General features: G+C 42.6%; 1 non-coding gene and 1 pseudogene across 1 annotated transcript; one reads left to right on the top strand and one right to left on the bottom strand.

Moving 5' to 3' along the window:
- The first annotated feature begins 15,880 nt into the window (after nucleotides 1-15,880).
- TRNAL-UAA (transfer RNA leucine (anticodon UAA)) lies at nucleotides 15,881-15,963 on the top strand. Its single transcript has one exon. It is a non-coding gene; the product is annotated as a tRNA-Leu (tRNA).
- A 53-nt stretch (nucleotides 15,964-16,016) lies between these two features.
- Nucleotides 16,017-21,612, bottom strand: part of LOC132499811 (single-stranded DNA-binding protein, mitochondrial-like) — a 29,287-nt pseudogene continuing 23,691 nt past the window's right edge.

The raw sequence follows: 21,612 nt of genomic DNA, 5'->3' as shown, positions 1-21,612 counted from the left end.
AGATGCTGAAAATGCATACAGAACTAGAAATATTAAAAAACGGTCTTAGAAATAATTACTTTTGTTTTACTGTGGCCCATTCTTTTCATGCATGGAAATGTAGTAACTTAAAATAATTCTGGTCACATTAGTTTAACAAACATTACATTATAAACATTCTGTTTATGCATTTGTGTGTTGACCATTTAAATCTTAGTCTGCGTTTTCAATTACTCTTTTAAAATTTTTTACTACCTGCTTGAGGCTTCAACAACTGGATGGAACTCTGAATGGGGCAGGGGATGACAAATAATTCACATGGGGTATGTTGCTTTCTCTCCTGAGTTATTTGTAATAGTTTAGCAAAATCATCATGTTTTGGAGATTTGGTTTCATTTGCAAGCTTTGTAATGCCCTTACCCGCACTTACCATGTTTCCTGTCTTTCTTTTGAGTCAACTATTAACTTTTTCTACTTATTTAATAAAAGAGAGAGTTTATTCAGTGGTCATTATTCTCGGGTCCTTCAGACAGTGAACTTTTAAAAGGAGTAAAAAGAAGAGTATGTGAACTCTTTGGAACTCACTGACTAATCTGCTTATGACCGTGACATCTAGCCCTGCTCCTAATTTTAATTTCATGGTTAAATATGAGAATCGTGGAAACCAAGTCCCACTGGGCTCTTCTCAGATTTCTCCCAATTCTTTCTCAGCTAGCTCCAGGGATAGGTTTCACCTATGACCTAGTTAACTTTCTCTTAAAAAAAAAAAAAAAGTCTTCACACAGCTCCATTGCTATGTCTTTCGTGGTAGGGAAGAGATATTGGAAATACAGGCCACCAGCTAGTTTCCATAAGAGAGAATAGTTCATGAATTCAACCCACAAAGCAGTTTCTTCGTTTTTTGGAATCATTCATAAAAGGGAGTTTGCTGGCTCTATGTATTTTTTAATTCCCCACATTTAACATTGGAGAATTAGGTAAAAACTTCACTTTAGTGTACTAAGAGATTAGTGTACTGTTGCTTATTGAAAAGGCAAGAATTCTTCTTCCTGGTTTTTAGTAACTGTCTGGGTGTGGCATAGTGGTTAAGAACACAGATTCAGGACCCTACTCTCTGGGTTCAAAACATGACTTTGCCATATACCAACTATATAATTTGGGCACGTTACTTAACCTCCCTGTGCCTCAGTTTCCTCATCTGTAAAATGGATATAATAGGACCTACCTCATAGAGTTGTTGGAAGAAGTAAATGACTAAATATGTAAAAGCACTTAGGACAGTGCCTGGCACATGCTAAGTGCTATGTTCATTATTGCATAACTTTCTTGCAGACTGAGAGAGCTGCTATTAATTAAATTAATGGTTATTAACTTCTAAGGAAAAGTAAATATTCTTCTGTTAATAGTCTTTAATAAAATAGAATTAAAAAACCCAAGACCCTATCTTCTTTGAATATTAGGGTTTTAAAATTTTTTTACAATGAAAGAGTTGTTTTCACAGTGGCATTTCATTCCTTATATCCAAGCATGTTATGAAGATGAAATTGGATGTTCCACTCAAAAAATAATCAGGAAGCAGCTGTTCTGCTCAATTTGGCAAGTGTTTTCCCCTAATTCTTTCTAAGCTATGAGTCAAAAAGTCCCAGAAGAAGTTCAGCTGTGGAGGCCAGGTCACAATAGACTAAAGGAAAGGGATCAGTTGGCTTTTCCCATATCCTGCCCTGTTTCCCAGAAGCCCTTCCTAGCTCTGACTGTGGTGCCAAGAAGTGGGTGAAATGCTGGCTTTTTCCTTAGGAAAGGGTGCTCCAGTGCCACCAAGAGGTGTTGTAGAATTGGGTTTACCTGATCCTGTGATGCTCATTTGGCAAACTCTGCAAGTTGACTCTGGGTAAGAAGAAGACTTTGTGGCAAATCTGCAAATTTCATACACTAATGTCACTTATGTACAAAATGAAAGAACCAATCACAAAGAACAATAGATCCTTCAGGGGCTGAAGGTGGAAATCTTTTAAAGCTATTTTAACATATGCAGTGACTCCTAACTAGCCAAATGCCAAACCCTGCAGTCACAGCCACAGACTATAGGTGGTGACAACTCCAGAAATATCAAAAATAGGAAAGATGCTCACCTAGGATGCATTGTTGTCCAGGATAATAAGAGTTAGAATTTATAAAAAGCTGATCAGGGGACTTCCATGGGCACAGTGGTTAAGAATCCTGCCAATGCAGGGGACCTGGGTTCAAGCCCTGGGCCAGGAAGGTCCCACAGGCCACGTGGAGCAGCTACGCCCGTGTGCCACAACCACTGAGCCTACTCTCTAGAGCCCACGAGCCACAACTACTGAGCCCACGTGCCACAGCTACTGAAGCCCACGTGCCTAGAGCCCGTGCTCCACAACAAGAGAAGCCACCACAATGAGAAGCCCATGCACTACAACAAAGAGTAGCCCCTGCTCACTGCAACTAGGGAAAGCCCGCGCACAGCAACAAAGACCCAACTCAGCCATAAATAAATAAATAAATAAATAAATAAATAAAAAGCCGATCAATAATATGAAAATGTTTGAACTGTGACATCACAAGAGTAAGTTTATGGCCTTTCAAGATAACAACTTGTAAAGAGAACAGGGTTCTTCTTGTACCAATGCTTTATAGTTAAATGTCATATGCAAATATTTGTCAGGCTCTACAAGTATAAACTTCCTATCTTGACAGGAAACTACTGAATGTTATGCATAACTTAAAAATAATAAAATAGGGTAATGGTAGTCTTGGATTCTCTGTATAAATCCTGCCATTCTGTTTTATACCATCGGACTCCTCTCTTCAAAATATGCAAGGTATCTCGAACTGCAGCATGCAAGTCACTCATTTGTAATAGTTTGAAACATCCATTTGTAATCAGAGTAACAGTTGACTTGCTTTTGATAGCAGAATTGAAAATCACTGGAATTAATAAAATAGGACTATTAGAAATGGAAAATGAACTGGATCTAGAGTGTAATAACTTCACCATCATATGAATATTGAGCATCTTTATTATCTACATGTGTTATAAAGAATGGACAAGATGTCCTCATACACTAGAAGCTTTGTTGTAAAGATTATATATATATATACTGGTGAGAAAGAAGACTTTCTGAACGGATGATCTGAGTGGGACTGCACAGGATGCTTTAATACTAGTGATATCCTAAAAAATGAGGAGTGAGAGACAAGTCCCCAAAACTGTCATTTTTAAATTCTTGATGTTTATTTTTATTTTTATTTTTATTTTTTTTCCTTTTGCGGTATGCGGGCCTCTCACTGTTGTGGCCTCCCCCGTCGCGGAGCACAGGCTCCGGACGCGCAGGCTCCGGACGCGCAGGCTCAGCGGCCATGGCTCACGGGCCCAGCCGCTCCGCGGCATATGGGATCCTCCCAGACCGGGGCACGAACCCGTATCCCCTGCATCGGCAGGCGGACTCTCAACCACTTGCGCCACCAGGGAGGCCCGATGTTTATTTTTTAAGTATCTTATACCCCAATTTAATTGCAACATCCCTAGCCACTTCTTGGACCTTTTCTGTTTTTCCTAATCTATAGATATATAGATAAATTTTCATGGTCCTATAGCAAACTCTTTAGACATAGCCCTCTCTCAGTTTCCCAGCATCCCATAACATTCTACAGTGGGTAAAAAGAACAGAGCATGCAAATTACACATATACATACATATATATAAATACATATGAATATATATTAATAATATATATCCTTATCTCTCTGTTTTCAGATAGGCCCAGCTATTTGCATGTGCTCAGTCTCGCTATCCCAAACAGAGATGCACCTAAAGCCATTTAACAGGAACATGCATGTACTGAATGTGTTTCTATGTCAGGATCTTTATACTTCCCCATCGATGTGGTCTCCACTTATATGCCCCTTTTACCTGCGTAGGGTACCCACACTTGGAGATTTGTTCTAAGCCACCATAAATCTATTATGGAACAAGGTAGGAAAAGAATGAAAGAGGGAACGAATACATATCCACATGTACCAAAGCTCACTGGCTGACACTGAGCAGTGCCTCAGTTTTCTAAGTTTTCTTGGAGATAGATGATACCTCTTATCTGTTCTACACTCATGCCCTCTCTGTTTCTTTGGTTTGTGTACTGTGTGGGCACCAATCTGGATCTGACCACACTTTGCTCAACAGTCTTCCCACAGCAAACATGTTCACCCAACATAACAATACCTGTTGGTATAACACTTTTCTTTTTTTTTGGCCTCGCCACCAGCTGGTGGGATCTCAGTTCCCTGACCAGGGATCGAACCCGGCCCTGGCAGTGAAAGCCTGTAATCCTAACCACTAGCCCACCAGGGAACTCCCCTACAAGATGCTTTGATTTCATATTTTTATGACAATTCTGTGAAGTAATATTACCATCTTATTTTTTCTAAGAAGTGGAAGCTAAGAATGCAGTCCTGTGCTGGGTGCTGGGACCAGAGTAGGGGGCAGTGTCCTGGGAGCAGGGTAAAGTCTTGGTGAGAGGAAGAGAACCGGGATTGGAGAAAAAGCTACTTGGGGAGAAGCAGATCGTCCAAGGGAATGGTCAGTCTGAAAAGGTTGCACAGAGAGAGAATAAAGATCTGAGTCATAGGGACTGAAGTGGGCAGAACTGGGGGCAAATCGAGACCAGGATTGGCTGCACGAGGTAAGGCCAGGAAGACTCTGTACCTTATTAAAGGTACAGACCAAGGTGGGATGCAAAGGAAGTTGTAAAACTTTTTAAGAAGGGATTTTTTTGGGGGGCTTCCCTGGTGGCGCAGTGGTTGAGAGTCCGCCTGCCAATGCAGGGGACACGGGTTCATGCCCCGGTCCGGGAAGATCCCACATGCTGCGGAGCGGCTTAGGCCCGTGAGCCATGGCCGCTGAGCCTGTGCGTCCGGAGCCTGTGTTCCGCGGTGGGAGAGGCCACAACAGTGAGAGGCCTGCGTGCCGCAAAAAAAAAAAAAAAAAAAGAAGGGATATTTTTCCTTTTTATTCTTCCACTCAAATAAAACTGATTATTTTAAAAATTGTGGACAAAATGTGTTGGCTTGGGTTTCAGCTGTACATATTCCTATCTCACGCGGCATCTAGTGGGGTAATTTATGCAAAATACTTAGCTCCCTGCTTCTAGTCCTAAAAGGCTGTGTTTCAGGGTGGTGGCTTTGAGCAACAGTCCTAAACTGTCCTCAATCACTGAGGTCTCTTTTTATGAGGCTCCCCTGAGATGCCTCAGTCCATTTTCCTGAGTATGTCGGGGCATCCCCTCACCCCCCACACACATACAGACTCCTTAGGGATCCATAATACTCAATACAAAAATGTTCAACTGCAGGTATACCGTGCAGAGAAATAACTGGCAAAGGCCATTCCTTCTGCTGCAGGAGTTGAAGATCAAGGAGAGATTGGAGGACCCCAAACTGCCCTTTCTTTGAGCTCTGAGCTTGGCTGGGCTGCAAGGCCTCACTCTCTCCCTGTTGAAGTCGTCCTGGCAGACCTACTGTTATGTGCCTCCCAGCTGCCAGCAGCTGGTGCTCCAACTCTTTCAAAAGACGGTTTTGGACCAAATCAAGAAGAGAATCTCCAGGGGGTAGAGAGGACATACAAGGAATGTCACCCTTCGATAAAAAGAAATTATTTAGCCTGCATGTGACAAAACAGGAATTTCTCTTGTGGCTAGGAATGTTTAACTAGTTTATTCTTGCCCTGCCCTGTGGTTTCCCCTGGTCTAAAGCACCCTTAAAAGGGCATAGATGAGGTAACAGCCTCTCTTCACGATCTTCGTCACACTTGGTAACCTGGTTCATGGAAGAAATCTGTCAAACGAGAAATGTTACTGAGTGGCAAGATGTTAAAACATGCACAGACCCAGGAGAAAGTAAATCTGTCTGGGAAATGAAAGAAAGTGCCTGTTCTTTCAATGCTGGGACTCATCAGTAGGGAAGTTTCTTGTGTTTGGCATCCTGCCTTGGGGGTTATCAATATATGAAATAACTTTGCAACAAGTGCTCATTTCCAAAAGGAAACCATAGCTTTATCAGCATCCCTTCTCACTGATAAGAGTTTCAGTGTTACATTAAAAATGACTGGCAGAGGGCTTCCCTGGTGGCGCAGTGGTTGAGAGTCCGCCTGCCGATGCAGGGGACACGGGTTCGTACCCCGGTCCAGGAAGATCCCACATGCTGCGGAGCGGCTGGGCCCATGAGCCATGGCCACTGAGCCTGTGCGTCCGGAGCCTGTGCTCCACAACGGGAGAGGCCACAACAGTGAGAAGCCCGCGTACCGCAAAAAAATAAATAAATAAATAAAAATTTTAAAAAAAAATGACTGGCAGAACTCACTGGGGAATATAAAAATGGTGAAGAGAAATCCTTTCCTTCTTGATAAGAGACAAGAGGCTTAAAATAAATATTTTTGGAAGGAATCATCCAGTGGTGTGAATGAATTTGAGAGTTAAAATAAGAAGAGAGAAAGGAAGAAGGAAGGATGACCATCCTAAGGTCAGACAGTAAGGTAACTGTGGACACCCAAAAGAGCAGAGTGGGATCAGGGGACATGAAGCTGAAAATACTGAAAGTAAACTTTCCTGTGAACTAACCCAGTTGATTTTCATCTGTGCACTGACAGTAGAAATTGTGAGCAAACGACTTACTTGGCTGACATGTCAACAGGGACAATGGTTTCAACTAGAAGTTGGTAGGTTACCTTTTTTTTCCCTCTGTGTATGCGCTGTGAGTATAATTTGGTTAAATTATGCACTGTGATATTCTATAATATAATTTTGTTTGGGCTTAAATTCAATGTAGTAAGTGGGGTGAGAATTTTGGAAATTTCTCCTAACACCTAAAGGCCTGTATAGATTTCTGATAACTCAGATCCTTTATATTCACTTGCATATTCATTTATTTTCCTTTTACTTTTTTTGTAAAAAAGAAAAAATGAAAAAAATTGTGCCTCATGGGTTGATAAAATATAATTACCACCCCTCTCTTCATCCAACTATTGCATTATTCTTTAACAGTTAATAAAACTGGGAGAGACTGATGCTTTTTTTTTTTTTTTTTTTTGCATTACGTGGGCTTCTCACCGTTGTGGCCTCTCCTGCTGTGGAGCACAGGCTCCGGATACACAGGCTCAGTGGCCATGGCTCACGGGCCCAGCCGCTCCGCGGCATGTGGGATCTTCTCGGACCGGGTCATGTACCCGTGTTCCTGGCATCGGCAGGCGGACTCTCAACCACTGCGCCACCAGAGAAGCCCCGAGACTGATGCTATTAATTCCATTTAGTCTATTGTTTCTTTGCTTGGTCTGCTTTTTTATTGAGAAGAAAATTTATATGCATATATATGATGAAATGTATAATATATAAATTATATATATATATATATTTCCATTTTCAAAATTTTCACAAAGACTTAAAAACAAAATAGATACTACAGTTTACACCTCAAACAAAAACTCCTGGAATTAAAGGTACACCATGTAGCAAGTGAACAACTGAATTACCTCCTTAAAGTATATTGCCAAAACAAAACAAAACAAAAGGAAATATTCATGCATTCAGATTTATATTACCAACTCCTCTGATTTATTTGACAGGAGAAAGAGGCTGTGATTTGCCAATGTCCACATACCCTGTGTGGGCTTAGTTGACAGTATTTGCCTTCTCTATAGCTACACCTGCATACTACACAGCTATAATAAATCATCAGATATGGTTAAGGCAACTAAGAAAAAAGGGGAGGGAAATGACTGCTCCCCAGTGCTTGGTAGCACAAAAACACAGAGGTACCTCATCTATTTTTCAGAGCATTGGGTCAGATAAGTTAGCCCACACACTGTCACGTGAAATGGCCAAGGAGTCTACCCTCGACTCTTTCTTCTCTGTACCTCCTTTGTGGTTGATCTCATCCATCCCATGGCTTTGCTACCCTATGGTGATAATTTCCAAACCTTTGTGGAGAGAAGATTGGTCACTGATGACCCCAGCAGCTCTCTTTAGTTTGCCTGATAAGGAGGAAACATACAGTCTCAACTGTACCCAAGGTACCCAGGTGCTGTCAGCGTAAGTGGGCAACCTCCCTGAGCAGGTGGCATCCAAGCTAGACTCTTTTTCTTCTGCTTGCCAGACTCCTCTTATTCTCACCTTTGAAAAATATTGTTTTTGAGTAGCAGGGGTGAGCTCATGATGAATTCAGCTGGGTACTGCCCAAGCATATCCTGGGATCACTAGACACGACACAGCATCATCCTGGGGCTGCCCCTCCCCCACCTGTTGTTCCGCCTGCACCGTGGGACATCAGATGTTTGCCTGAGCCATTCACTCAATAATCTACATCTTTAGCCTAGATTTGTCACCTGAACTGCATACTTTTATATCCTACTGTCTACTTGACCTCTCTTCCTGAATGTCCTATAGGTTCCTCAAACTCAGCATTCTGTTCTTCCTCTGATGGACCTCCTTCAGTTAATGGAATCATTACCCTCCCAGATAGCTAGAGGCAAAACATGTGAATCACCTTCATTCAGTTCTATCCTCCTCTCTGTCCACAACCAAATGAAATTAAAGAATTGCTGTTTATACTTTAAAAAAATGAATATTTGTGGGCTATTGTGTGGTTAATAATATAATCCAAAATGCACACCAGATACTTGGGCTGTAAAGGCAGTTACAATTTTCTGTCTGGATTTTCCTAATTGACCCAACGAGAAAGCTTCACACATCAGGAATTACGTTTTGATTTACATTTAAGTTTATATAATCTTCAGTGTGGTTGTTCATTCAATAAACGTCTATTAAGGGCAGAGCTGATATTACTTAACTCTGGTCCAAACTTGCATACATATTTCTTTTACATACGTAAGTTGCCTTGGAACCAGCTTCTTGCAGACCTGTTGTCCCAGCATAACTTTTAATAGCTTCTCCTTTCACTTTCACAAGTGTCTGAGTTTGGATGATAAACTGTACAGTCACCCAACATATATATGATATTTAATTTGGGTGTCCCCTTGTATGACATTTTCTAAGTTCACCCTGCCCTTTAATATCTAGCCAACTGAATCTGACTCTCCACCCTGAGTGGCTGCAGGAAGACCCTACCTTTTGTTAGATTGTCCCTCTCCTTGTTGTGGAAACTGTGGGGACAGAGATGTGGCCTTTCTTCACTGCCACCTCCTGGGGCCATATTTCTTACTTGCCAAAAACCCAAAGTAAAATAAATATCCCTGAAAAAAAATTAAGTATAATAATACAAGGAAGAGAGAAAATTAAGAAAAACTAAACAGTTAAAATTAAAATATAAGGGTTAAAATAGAAATGTCATGAACAGTGAACTATTACAAGATAAAATAACCAGATTTAATTATAAAATAAAAATTAAAAGCTACAATATGTAAAATAAAATCAAAACATACAGATTAAGAAAAAATCTAAACTTAACGAGGAATAAATATAACTTCAGTTGGATGTAAAGTAATAATACTTTTAAAGGCAATGCAAATAAAGACAAAGTAAGGAAAACAAGATAGAGGCAGAACACTTAAAGAATAAAGAACTAAAACAGAAATGGGGAAAATTAGGTAAAATGAATAAAATGAGGTAACACATGTAAAGTGCTTCTTACGGTGAAGTGATGCTAACACACTGCTCTACAAAACAAAATTTGTCTTTAGTGAAATTGGAAAACAAAAGATGAGGGGGAAGGGAGGAGAGAGTAAAGAGCCCTTTTTTTTTTTTTTTTTTGCGGTACGCGGGCCTCTCACTGTTGTGGCCTCTCCCGTTGCGGAGCACAGGCTCCGGATGCGCAGGCCCAGCGGCCATGGCTCACGGGCCCAGCCGCTCCGCGGCATATGGGATCCTCCCAGACCGGGGCACGAACCCGTATCCCCTGCATCGGCAGGCGGACTCTCAACCACTGCGCCACCAGGGAGGCCCCAAGAGCCCTTTTGAAAGCAGGCTAGGAGTCCTTTGCAAAATTCCCACCGGACCTCTCTGTAGTTGAGCCCTGAATTGCTGGGAGATGGAAGGCACCAGGCAATACAAACCTCCATCGCCCGACCCTTGTCCCATGTCCCAGCAACCCTGCATCCCTTTGTGGTATCTCCGGCCCAGAGCTGTCTGAAAGAGCCTCACCACCATTTCAGCAGAGTCAGGGTTGGTTGACCTCACACTCGCTCAGCCATCAACTCTGTTCTTTGGAACCCAGAAGAATTGCACACTCAGGTATCTGAACGTGCCTGCAAAGTATTTCGTAATCCCCAATGTAAGTAACAGAATGCTTCTTGTTTTCACCTTCAGATGAGAAAATATGTCCTAGTATTGATGCTGCTTAGTGATCATGATACCGACCTTGGACTCTTTAATCAATAGAAACTGGTAAGAGGCCAGACAAGACATTCAGGCAAGGCTTTACTGGGACTCATGCTGCAGCAGGAGGGAGAGAAAACAAGTAACAGGTTCCCTTGCTCACTCGCTGAGGGGGCGTGGTAAACTGGTTCCTTATATGGGAGGATAGGGGTGGGCCCCGGGGTTAGGTTGGGGGGTGACTTAGGTGGTCTGCCCACCCCCTTGGCGGTGCTGTGTGCAGGGATCATGCGCAGTACCCTGCTTTTGCTCCCGGCTCTTCAATAGTGGCAGTTGGGTTTTTGGTCTTTTCGTATCTTGTTGTTCATAATTTGCCCCAGCTGCGCATGAATGCAGTTATTTCAAGTCCCTTATAGTTTCTTTGTATCCTGTTCCTCAAGGAGATGTTTGTCCAGGTGCAACCACTGCAGCAAAGGGCCCCAGGTCCCAGGTGCCAGCCTGTCTCAATGATACTCTGAAAATCTATGATACAGCCATATTTCTTCAGTGTTGAGATAAGGAAGGGGTTTAAAAGTAAAGTTTTGAACTTGAAGGGTTTCACTGATGTTGAAATAAAAGGGTGTTAGGATGAAATTAGGAAGTGAGAGATTTCTGGTAAAGTGAAAGTGAAGAGTCTATCAAAGACAAAGACACACCTGAGGAGAAGGCTGCTTCAGGGTTCCACACAATCATTTGTATATTTATTTAGATACAGAAAGACAGCAAGTGCACCCTCAGGAGGTAAGCTCACTTAGGGGAAAAAAAGGTAAATGATAAGAAATCAAGCCAGTAATGGGGAATCAGTCAAGGAAGCAACCTTTGCGGAATACTGTAGAACCCTTCATCCACTCTACACATACTGTCTGAGCCCTTAGGAAATGTTTCCTCAGAAACCTACGGTGAAAACAGGGCCATTAAAACCCGAGCATGCCTCACAATCACCCAATTCTGAGACACAGATTCAGGAAGTTGGGGGTAGGGCCTGAGAATTTGCATTTCCAACAAGTTCCCAGGTGATCCGGATGCTTTGAGAACCACTGGCATGAATTTCAAGACGTTAATTATCCCATACCTCAGGCAGATTGGAGGTAGATAGTCTCTGGCTAGCTCTGGCTCATAACGGTCTCTAAGGGCAGTTTCCTTCAAGCCCATCCTTCTGGCATCTTTGGGTGTTATCCATTGGCTTCTCCCCTTGTAGTCACAGGACGCTAACACAGCTCCAAGAAAGTTCATTTCACACCAGCTCATTGAAGGCAGGAAGACAAAGGGAAGGAATAGCACAAGCTTTCACTTCCCAAGACTCTTTTTTTTCTTTTTTTAATTCTGAAAGAATATCTTTCTCAGAAGCCCCAGCCAACTTTCCTTATCTCTCATTAGCCAGAACTGGATCACTGGCCCACTCTCCCCCTTATCCTTGCCCCAGGCCAATTATTGGCAAAAGGCCAATAATAATTCACCCCCCCCCACCCCGGGGCAGGGGGAGGAGTCTACCTTTCTCGAAATCAAACTGGGAGTAGCTGTGGCAAAAGCAACAAACACCGACTATCACAGGAGCCCACCTCCAGCCAAGCACCCTGCTAGATACTTTACATATATTTTTTTCACTTAATTGTCACATTTCTCTGAGGTAGGTGTTATTATTCCCACTTTACAGATGAGGAAACTGAGACTTGAAGACGTTAAGTATATTGTCTCACAGCTTGGAAAAAAATTAGAATTTGAACTAGATTTATTGACTCCGCAGCCTAAATACCATCTTTACATTATGACATCCTCTGCCTCTTGTTTTCTCTGTAGAAAAAAATCATTGTTGTCATAACAACAACCCTTAAGTATGGACAAAAAGACTAATTTATATGCTGCTTAATATATAGGAAATGTGTATTCTACATTTCATGAGATTTGAGACAAAATTTTAAATTCTATAACTTAGAAAATTATGTCACTGAAAATAATGTTATCACATACCTTAATGTTATCCTAATGTTATCACATACCTTAATTATTATAATAAATAAGATCAGTGATACGGATGCTTCTGTAGTGTAATTTGGAACTTCCTAAGTTTTTTTTTTTTTTGCGGCACGCGGGCCTCTCACTGCTGCGGCCTCTCCCGTTGCGAAGCACAGGCTCCGGACGCGCAGGCTCAGCGGCCATGGCTCACGGGCCCAGCCGCTCCTCGGCATGTGGGATCCTCCCAAACCCGGGCACAAACCCGCGTTCCCTGAATCGGCAGGTGGACTCTCAACCACTGCGCCACCAGGGAAGCCCCTTCCTAAGTTTTGTACACTCATATTTGCAGGTAAGTGTAACTTCATACTCATTTCACTTTACAATTCTATGTGTGGTGTGAAGGTAGGGTTTATGCCGGGCCTTGGAGGAGAGTTGGGCAGAAAGAATCACGAGGAGAGAGACAGAAAATGGCTTTGCATCTCTAAGGGACAAGGGGTCCCAATTCAGTATAACTGGAATGACAGGGGTTGTGGAAAGGGGTTATGCATTCTACTTTATTCACTTCTATATTGTTTGAACTTCATACAACTTTCACAGTTTGAATGTCTTTTAGTAAAGATATTTTCATTGTGAAAAGAGAGAGAGAAAAGTAGAAGCCACACAGCAGAGGATTCTGGGAAAAAGTGAAAGTAAATGAGTGGACTTGGAAAGTTTGGGCAACTCCATTCAAGAGTTTGGAAACAAATCAAAGAAGAAAAGTTCAATGTTAGCAAAAGGGTCAGCAGGGTCTTTGTTTGTTTTGGGCTATCATGAATTGATTAAAGTGCAACAAATGTCTGTGTGTTTGTGTGTAAGTTTTCGTTTCTCTGGGATAAATGCTCATGAGTGCAATTGCTGGGACCTATGGTAGTTGTATGTTTGTTTCTTTTAAGAAATGCCAAATTTTGTGCAGAGTGGTCATACCATTTTACACTCCTACCAATCATGTAAAAGTGATCTATTTTGTCCCCCATTATCTTAGGCAATTGGTGTTGCCATCAGCAGGGTCTTTTAAGATACATGTATGGAAACAAAATATATGCCTGTGAATACATTGTCAAAGCTAGAGATACTAACTCTGGCTAGTTTGTCTATTAGTTATCTATAGCTGCATAAAAATAACACAAAAATATTTACCTTATGTAGTTTCTGAGGGTCAGGAAATCAAGTTTTCGCTAGGTGGTTCTGATTCACGGTCTCTCAAGAGGTTGTAGTCAAGATATTGGCCAGGGCTATAGTCATCCGAAGGCTTGACTGGGCTGAGACTTCAGTTCCTTGCTGGCTGCTCTTCCCCACGTGGGGCTCTCAAAAGGTTGCTCTGGACATGGCAGCTGGTTTCCTCCAGAGGGAATCATCCAACAGAGAGAAACCAAGTTGGTAGCAGCAGTGCCTTTTGATGACCTACTCTCCGAGGTTGCATACTGTCTCTTCTGTTTTATTCTACTCCTTAGAAACAAGATCCAGCCCACATTGAAGGAGAAGGGAATTAGGCTCTATGCCTTGAAGGGAGGAGTATCAAAGCAGTTATAGACATTTTTTTTTTTTTTTTTTTTTGCGGTCCGCGGGCCTCTCACTGTTGTGGCCTCTCCCGTTGTGGAGCACAGGCTCCGGACGCGCAGGCTCAGCGGCCATGGCTCACGGGCCCAGCTGCTCCGCAGCATGTGGGATCTTCCTGGACCGGGGCACGAACCTGTGTCGCCTGCATCGGCAGGCGGACTCACAACCACTGCGCCACCAGGGAAGCCCTAGACATATTTTTTAAACCACTATAGAATGCATAAAGAATATCATGGCTTAAATAAACACACACACACAGTGAAAAATAGTTTAAATAGAGGGAAGCATTTCCCCATGAGAAGTATGTCAAATGCAATTTCCTGAAATTCCAGTGTTATAAAATCTATCTTAATATTGTCATTTGCTCTCTAATATTGTCACTTATAACAAGTGTCATTGCACCCTGCCTTTCACATTTTGTTCTAACATGCAAGTGGATATTTGTCATGCCTTGCAGTTGCCAGCGTCTTTTGAACACTCTTCTGACGTTTGGGGAATTTCCTCCATTTTGAGGCCTGCTTCCTAAGGCACAAGCCAGAACTTAGCCTCCGAGATGGAGATGGTGAGTTAGTGGGTGGTGATCTTGTGTCATCATCACACCAACGTCTCTAGACCCTGGCAAGAGTCCAAGTTCCCCTTCTTCTCTCAGCAGGGCAGGGCCAGGCCGGAGGAAATGTTCTATCGCTGTTCTTGACTGCACGCTCCTGGAGGGCCAGGCCTCGTGTTCAGCGGGAGGGATAGTGTTGAGGCCGGAATGTAGACGCAGGCCACTGATCCCTCACTATGTTAAGTGGCAAAGCGGGTAGGGGACAATTCCATCCACTACTATCCGGGGTAGCTCCCTCAGGGGCGGTCATGTTCTTGGCTGGGACTCAGAGAACCAGAGCAGCAGGCTGGGCGAAGGCCTCCACAGGTCAGGGCAGTGTTCCCAGGGATCACAGGCGTCCAGGAGGTGGCAGGGCAATGGGTTTCTCACAGTGTGACCCAGTGGGTGACGAGCCAGTTGGTGACGTGAATGTGTAGTCTCCTGGGTGACCTAAGTTCTCGGTCAAAGCTGCCTGCACTGTCTCAACAACAGCGTGGCTGCCGGATGGTGGCTCAGTCCCCAGGCTCCCTGACGCTCCAGAACACAGAAGCCTTGGCTCTGTGGCGGCTTCCAGGTCCTGTGTGGTGGAGAGTGGAGCGAAAGCCCTGGAAAAGGAAGTCAACTGAGAGGACGAACTGAAATCTCTTGTGCACAGGCAGGAAGGAGGGCACTGCAGAACAGTTAAGATACGAGAACGTAAACATGTAGGTGCAAGCGAGGGTCTGGGAACAGAGAGGAGGTCCCCGGCACTGCGTCTGAAGCGTGCCCGAAGCCAGTCGGGAGGGCGAATTGTGCCGCGCTCCCAGCACGTGGCGCCGCAGTATAGTCACGGGTCGCTACAACACTACCTGCCCGTGTGACTTGTTGAGAAGAAAAGCGGCCCATAGGGCCGGGCGTCCAAGAACTCTGCTGCTGCCCATGCAACTCGTTCCTTGTAGTTTATTCTACCTGGAATGAAACAAACCAAAAAACAAACTAAACGCCACTCTCTGGGCTCCGTCCCAGCACCGCCACCAGTCCCGGGCGCCTCCTAAAACGTGCTGCTAGGAATCCAAACGTTTACGAGCGTGTTTGTTTCCCGCGCCCGCGCACCTCGAAACCGAAAGTAGAGTGGCTGGGCCCGAGTTCCGCCTAAGCGACCGGAGGGTCGCCGCCGCCGCCGCCGAAAGCGCGCCGAGCTCGGCTGCAGTTGCCCTGGCGGCCGCGGCGGGCTAGGGGCAACAGTGAGCTGCGGCGGCGTTAAAAGGAGGCTCCGGCTGGCAGGCAGCTCCATCTCGGGCTGGGAAAACTAAAGGAGCGGCGGCGAAGGGCCCTCAGCCTTCTCAAAGGCGGGCGCGAGGAGAACGGTGGAGTACGACTTGTAGGAAGAGCGAATAGAAGCTTGTGCGCCTTCACCAGGATGGCCGAGTGGTTAAGGCGTTGGACTTAAGATCCAATGGACATATGTCCGCGTGGGTTCGAACCCCACTCCTGGTAGATAGTTTTCCTCTTCTCTCATTAAAAAATTAATTTATTTTTAAAATGTAATTTCACCGAGCACACCATGTTTTGGACTCAGGAATTCTGTCTCCTGGCTGAGAGAGGCGCAACCGCGACAACACGCGGCCCCGCCGTCCACAGGCCAGAGGTGACTCAGCGAGAGGGCTGGGCGTGGGGCGCGGGCGCTGTTTCCCGGGCCAGGACGGGCGGTGGGGTGGGTGTCGCTGCCGGTCAACGGCTTCGAGGGGCTCAGGTGGGGTTGGGACTCCGGCGGCAGCCCGCGCCGCGGGGATCAGTTCCCTCGCTTGCAGGGAGGCAGCCAGCTGGGCAGGAAGGGCGCTTGTGATACAGCATCGTAGTTAGAAAAGTGCCTGTGCAGAAAAGTCAAAAGTTCATCTCTACCTTTTCCTAGTTTTTCGCCAAAATTAATTGTATGCACACAATTCTTCCGTTAAATCCATGAAGGCAGAGACAGTATGCATCATAGCTACAAAATGGACTGTAACTGGTAATCGGCTAAGAATTTTAAGATACGAATGGCGCGGTCTGCTTTTGGTTTTTTAAATACTTTAAAAAAGTGAGAGTAATCTAAAATCTAGAGGGGGGGACGTTGCAAGTACAGTGGAAAGAATTTTTTTTTTCAAATCATTTGAGAGTAAGGTACCAAATAGATACTCCAGTACAACCATTAAAATCAGGGAATTAACGTTGATAATTTACTACCATCTAATCCCCAGGCCCCATTTAATCACCAGCGGTCCTTTAAAGTAAAAGTCTCCTGTTCAGAATAATGCATTGCATTTACTTGTCACATTGCCTTAAGCTTCTGCAATCTAGCACGATTCCTCAGTCTCTCCTGACTTTCGTGATCTTGAATCTTCTGAAGATGACAGGCTCGTCATTTTGTAGAACATCTGTTTGTCACTTTGGGTTTGTCTAATGTTTCCTCTTGATTAGATTCAGGTTATGCTTATAAATAAAGCAGGGCTATCCTGGAAGTGACACTGTGTTTGCATTGTAGTCTCTCAGGTGGCATGGTTTTGGTCTGTCCTGCTAACTGATCTTAACTTAGTTCACTTGATGAGGCTTTTCTGCCAGTTTTCTCCACTATAGTTAACCCTTTGTGATTAATGCATATTTTGAGGGGAAGTGCTTTGAAGTTATGTAAATATCCCATTACTCATCAAACTTTTCATTTTATTCAATTATTATGGAATAAGGTATGTAAGTATGCACCCATGGTGTCCTATTTTAATTAATGGTTACAATCCATTTTATAATGATTACTTTTCATGCTGAAAGTGTCCCAGATTCGGTCAGTGGGAGTCTATTCAAGGCTGACGTTTGACATGTCTTCATCATTTTTTAGCACTTCCTTACTTCCTAGTCCAAGATATTCCATGCTTACCTGTACGCCTCCTGACCCAGACAATGTAGAATCAGACATTTTGAAAAGAACCCCAGTTTCCTTTAGTGGAGAATGCTAGTTAGGAAGCAAGATCTCAGTACTAGGTGTGCTCATTGGTCTTGATGTGTTACTGTTCCCAGGCCCTCTCAGTAGACAGAATAAGGGAGTATATGTGTCTGTGTGTGTGTCCACACCTATATTTATCTATCTATCTATATGTATCTATTTAGATTTGGGAGTTCCTACCAATATTCTGATCCAACACTATAAATTTTGTTCTGGTTTTTCTATCCATATTTGTAATTCTCAAAATTGCCCCCCGTCCCCTGCCCCAGTGTAACATCTACCTTGCTTGGGCCCATCTAACGGATTTAGAATTGAATTGTTCAAGAAGAAGGGAAGAGGAAAAGAGAGAGTGTCTAAACCGTTTAGAAATAAGCATCCTGCCAGCACTGAGAACTGGCTATGCGTCACTCGCTGTTAGACATTTGAGATGTGCAGATAAAGAAGCCAGCCTCTCCTTCAAGGAGCTTAGATGGTGAGAGACAGAGATTTTAGTAAACCACATTTATAATGAGGAAATATAAATTATGCCCAAGGTGCTAAAGGAGAAGTTCCAAAAGCCCTAACTCTTTCCCAGAGAGTCAGCTTTGGTTGAGAACTGAAGGAAGAGGAGTAGGGTTCAGGGAGAGGCAGGGAAGAGAGGGAGAGGGATACAGGTGGGGGAGAACATCTTGAAACCATGCTAAGTATGGTCCCTGGAGTCCATTGAAGGATCTGAAACAAGAAGCAACGTGATTAGTGTTACATTTGAAAGGATACCTATTGATGTAGAAACTCGGTCGGTCCGTATATGCTCAGGACGGGGCGGGGGGGGCATGTTGAATTGGCAGAAAATATTTTTTAGGGGAAAATTGTTTAATTCAGTCAACAGCCAGTTAGACTGAGCTCAGTCTATGTCTCTCTTCCTCCTTAAAAGCTGAGCAAGGGGAAGAACACTATTGACTTAATAATAAATAAAGTCCCTAAATTGATCTATAAATAAGAGTGTGGATTTATAAGCATATTTTAAGTTATTCAAAATGGATTTCTTCTGTTGGACTTCATGCAGAGCTCTGTAGGAAAAATATTACCAATACAAGAACAATATTGACTTCACCAATATTGAAGCTTTCCTAGTCTGAACGCAGGGGCTCTTGCTAATTTATTTGTATTAATATGTTCAAGTGCAAATACGGAACAATACTTCCAAAAATAGGCAGAGTAGTTAGATTTTTACTTTGTTCCTTTAAAAGTATATTGTAAATCAAGCGTCTAGTCAGTAATAACCAGCTACTGTGCTATAACAGAGATGGCAAAAGACCAGCTAGTATTCTTGTGCTTGTTAAAATTCTGACACACAGATCACTGATATGCCACAAAGAGGGCTGAAATGATGTCTGAAAGCTGCTGATCTGGAAACAAGAAAATCTATCAGATGGATCCTAGGGCACTGAATCACAAGTTTTTGATGGATCAATATGTATGGCCTATTTAACTGCAATCTTCACATGCCAATTTAGAGGGAATCTTTTGCTTTACTATACCCTACTCTATAAAGTGTTCTATCATTGCTTTCCTCTGACTAGCAGGATTCTGTAAGTGAATTTCAATTTAGTGCAGCAAACTTTAAGAATATGATTCAGTTTACGAAGTACATATCACAGGGTCACTCAGTAGGAAGAACCCAGGCTTTGGGGTCAGACAGACTTATCAACTTTCCCAGGTTATCAGCCTTCTTTCTTCATTTGCAAATAGGAAAATAAAATTTACCTCCACAAAGTGGTTGTGAGGCTGTAATACTCTTCTCACAAAAGTGGGTGTTTCGTAACTGAGTTCCCTTCCCTTTTCGGGAGCCATCATTTTTGGGAAGTACAGTAGAACTACACTGTGCAAGTAGGAAGAAATCTTACCTTGCATGTATAGACCACTTTGCAGTTTTCCAAAACACTTTTACATTCGTATCCTCCTTTGACAGACAATATCATACACCCAAACCCATTGTACCTAGGTAGTAGGTACAATTAGGCACAATTTTCCTTAATAAATTTAAAGAGTCATGTTTTCTTTCATCCAAAATTACATAGATAGAGCTAGAGGATATCAGTAGTTCTTAAAAATGGAAACCCTGTCCTAAAATGTAGCAGAAGTTTTTCTTTTCCTTGAGAAGTAGACCTGTTATATTAGACCCTTTTTTTTTCATTCTTAAAATATTTTGAATTTAAATTTGAATCATTTGTAGGTATACCACCACTAAGCTTAGAAAGATTTTCCAATGATTATCTTAACAATAATAAATTAAGTTCCTAAATTGATCTATAAATAAGAGTGTGGATTTATAAGCATATTTTAAGTTATTCAAAATGGATTTTTTCTGTGGGACTTCATGCAGAACTCTGTAGGAAAAGTATTGCCAATACATTTAAATAGTGACACCTACTGGTTAAATTGAGGCAAATTTGTTTGCTAAATTCTGTCTGCCTTATTCTGACTGTAAAATCCTGATGGTTATTCCACAGTTACTGTGTTTAGGAGCACATTAAGGCTATGTGTAATCCAGCCAGTAAGTTGACCTTTGTTTTCTCTCTTTCAGTCATTAATGATAAATCTGCCATTGAAAAGAATCTCAGATCACTGACGGCACTTGCGTGAGCTGTTATTTTAATTGTATGAATAGGGCTTTTATCTCATAGCCATCATCTTTGTTTCTTTCAATATAATATATTTTATTCAAACTCCAAAACTCACTATGAAGTTGAAGAGAAATAGGATTTGGATTAGTCATCAGCTTTACAGAAGTCATGTCCAGTTTTAGAAATCTTGAACAAGAAGCTTTCTTTGTCCTTAGTAGCAAGTTGGAATTTGGAGATCTTAATTATTCCCTTTGTTTCACATTTTGCTTTTAAATACAATTGCATCTATTTAATGAACAAATTAATTGCATGGCACACACTTGCTAATTGTTCAAATGATATAAATGATAATGCCCCGAGTTTTAATGAGTGTGTTCAGTTACAAAGATGCCATGTAAGAATCAGGAACATAATTCCAGGTCCTTTGCATTCACTCTATTAGTGGATAGAGACCCATTGTGAATCACCCGGTTCATTTGTGAACCACCTGGTTTCATTTTTATCCACACAGGTTTTGATGTCTCTGAACAACTTATCAGAGTGCTTGGCAGAGAAGCAATGATTGCACTGGGTCCTTACTGAAGTGAGATGGAAACTGCCTAGCAGAGTGTCTCTATACATTGTACGCACTATATAAATACTTGTTGAATAAATGAACAACGTTGAAGTCCACTGAGTATATTTCACAGCTCATTCTATTTATTGTACACACATTACTCTTCATTTAGGATATGTGTTTTAAAATGTACTCAGGATTTGTTTTAATCAGGTATGGTAAGACACTCAGATACAGAAATGACTGTCATGAAGAAAGTATTTTTTTATACTCACAGATTCCCTGGAAACAAGAGTCACGGCACACCATGCAGGGCCACATAGGGAAGAATTAGGGTCAGTCAGGAGGCAGAGGGAGCAAGGAGAAAGCATGGGCAAGAACTTTTATTGTGGTTTTCACAGGAAGGAATGGGCAAAGCAGGGTAACCAGTCTTAGGATTGGTTACTTTGAATCATTTCAGCTGAGTGTAGGGGCTGCCTGAGTATTCTGGTATTTCTAGGAATTATCTAACCCTGGAAGAAGCAGTCCCTCCCTGGTCAGCAAGGCCCCAGATGCCAGTACATCAAGAATATAGAAAGTAAGAAAGTATAGTTAGTATGGTATGGGTTCAGGCATGCTCACACTTCTTTTTTCCTTCTCTTCCTCTTTCTTCAGCTAAGGTAGACCTTACTCATTAGGAGAATCAAGATTCAGAAGCCCAAAGAGACAAACACTTAAGTAGTTTTTGAATCATTTCTATCTGGATAAACTATGTAATATACCTGTGCAATTCAAGTCTCAAATTTATCTTTGGGTTTAGGTTGCATTTTCCGTCATTTTCTTCATTACTATAGTGTAACGAGGCTAGCAGTTCTGAATAAGGTAACTTTTAAAATTGCATTGGAAACATGGATTACTAAAAAGAGTGTTGCCTATTCATCTCAATTCCACAGTCTCCTTTAAATATAAACATAGGAGTATGTGTATTTGTAAAATATGCAGTGTAGGTCCTAAGTGGCAACATAGAACTG

The sequence above is a fragment of the Mesoplodon densirostris genome, chromosome 12 (genome assembly GCF_025265405.1).
Source record: "Mesoplodon densirostris isolate mMesDen1 chromosome 12, mMesDen1 primary haplotype, whole genome shotgun sequence".
In the NCBI taxonomy this organism is placed as follows: domain Eukaryota; kingdom Metazoa; phylum Chordata; class Mammalia; order Artiodactyla; family Ziphiidae; genus Mesoplodon; species Mesoplodon densirostris.
Note: the sequence above shows the minus strand (reverse complement) of the source record. Positions and strands in the feature narration are given on the sequence as shown.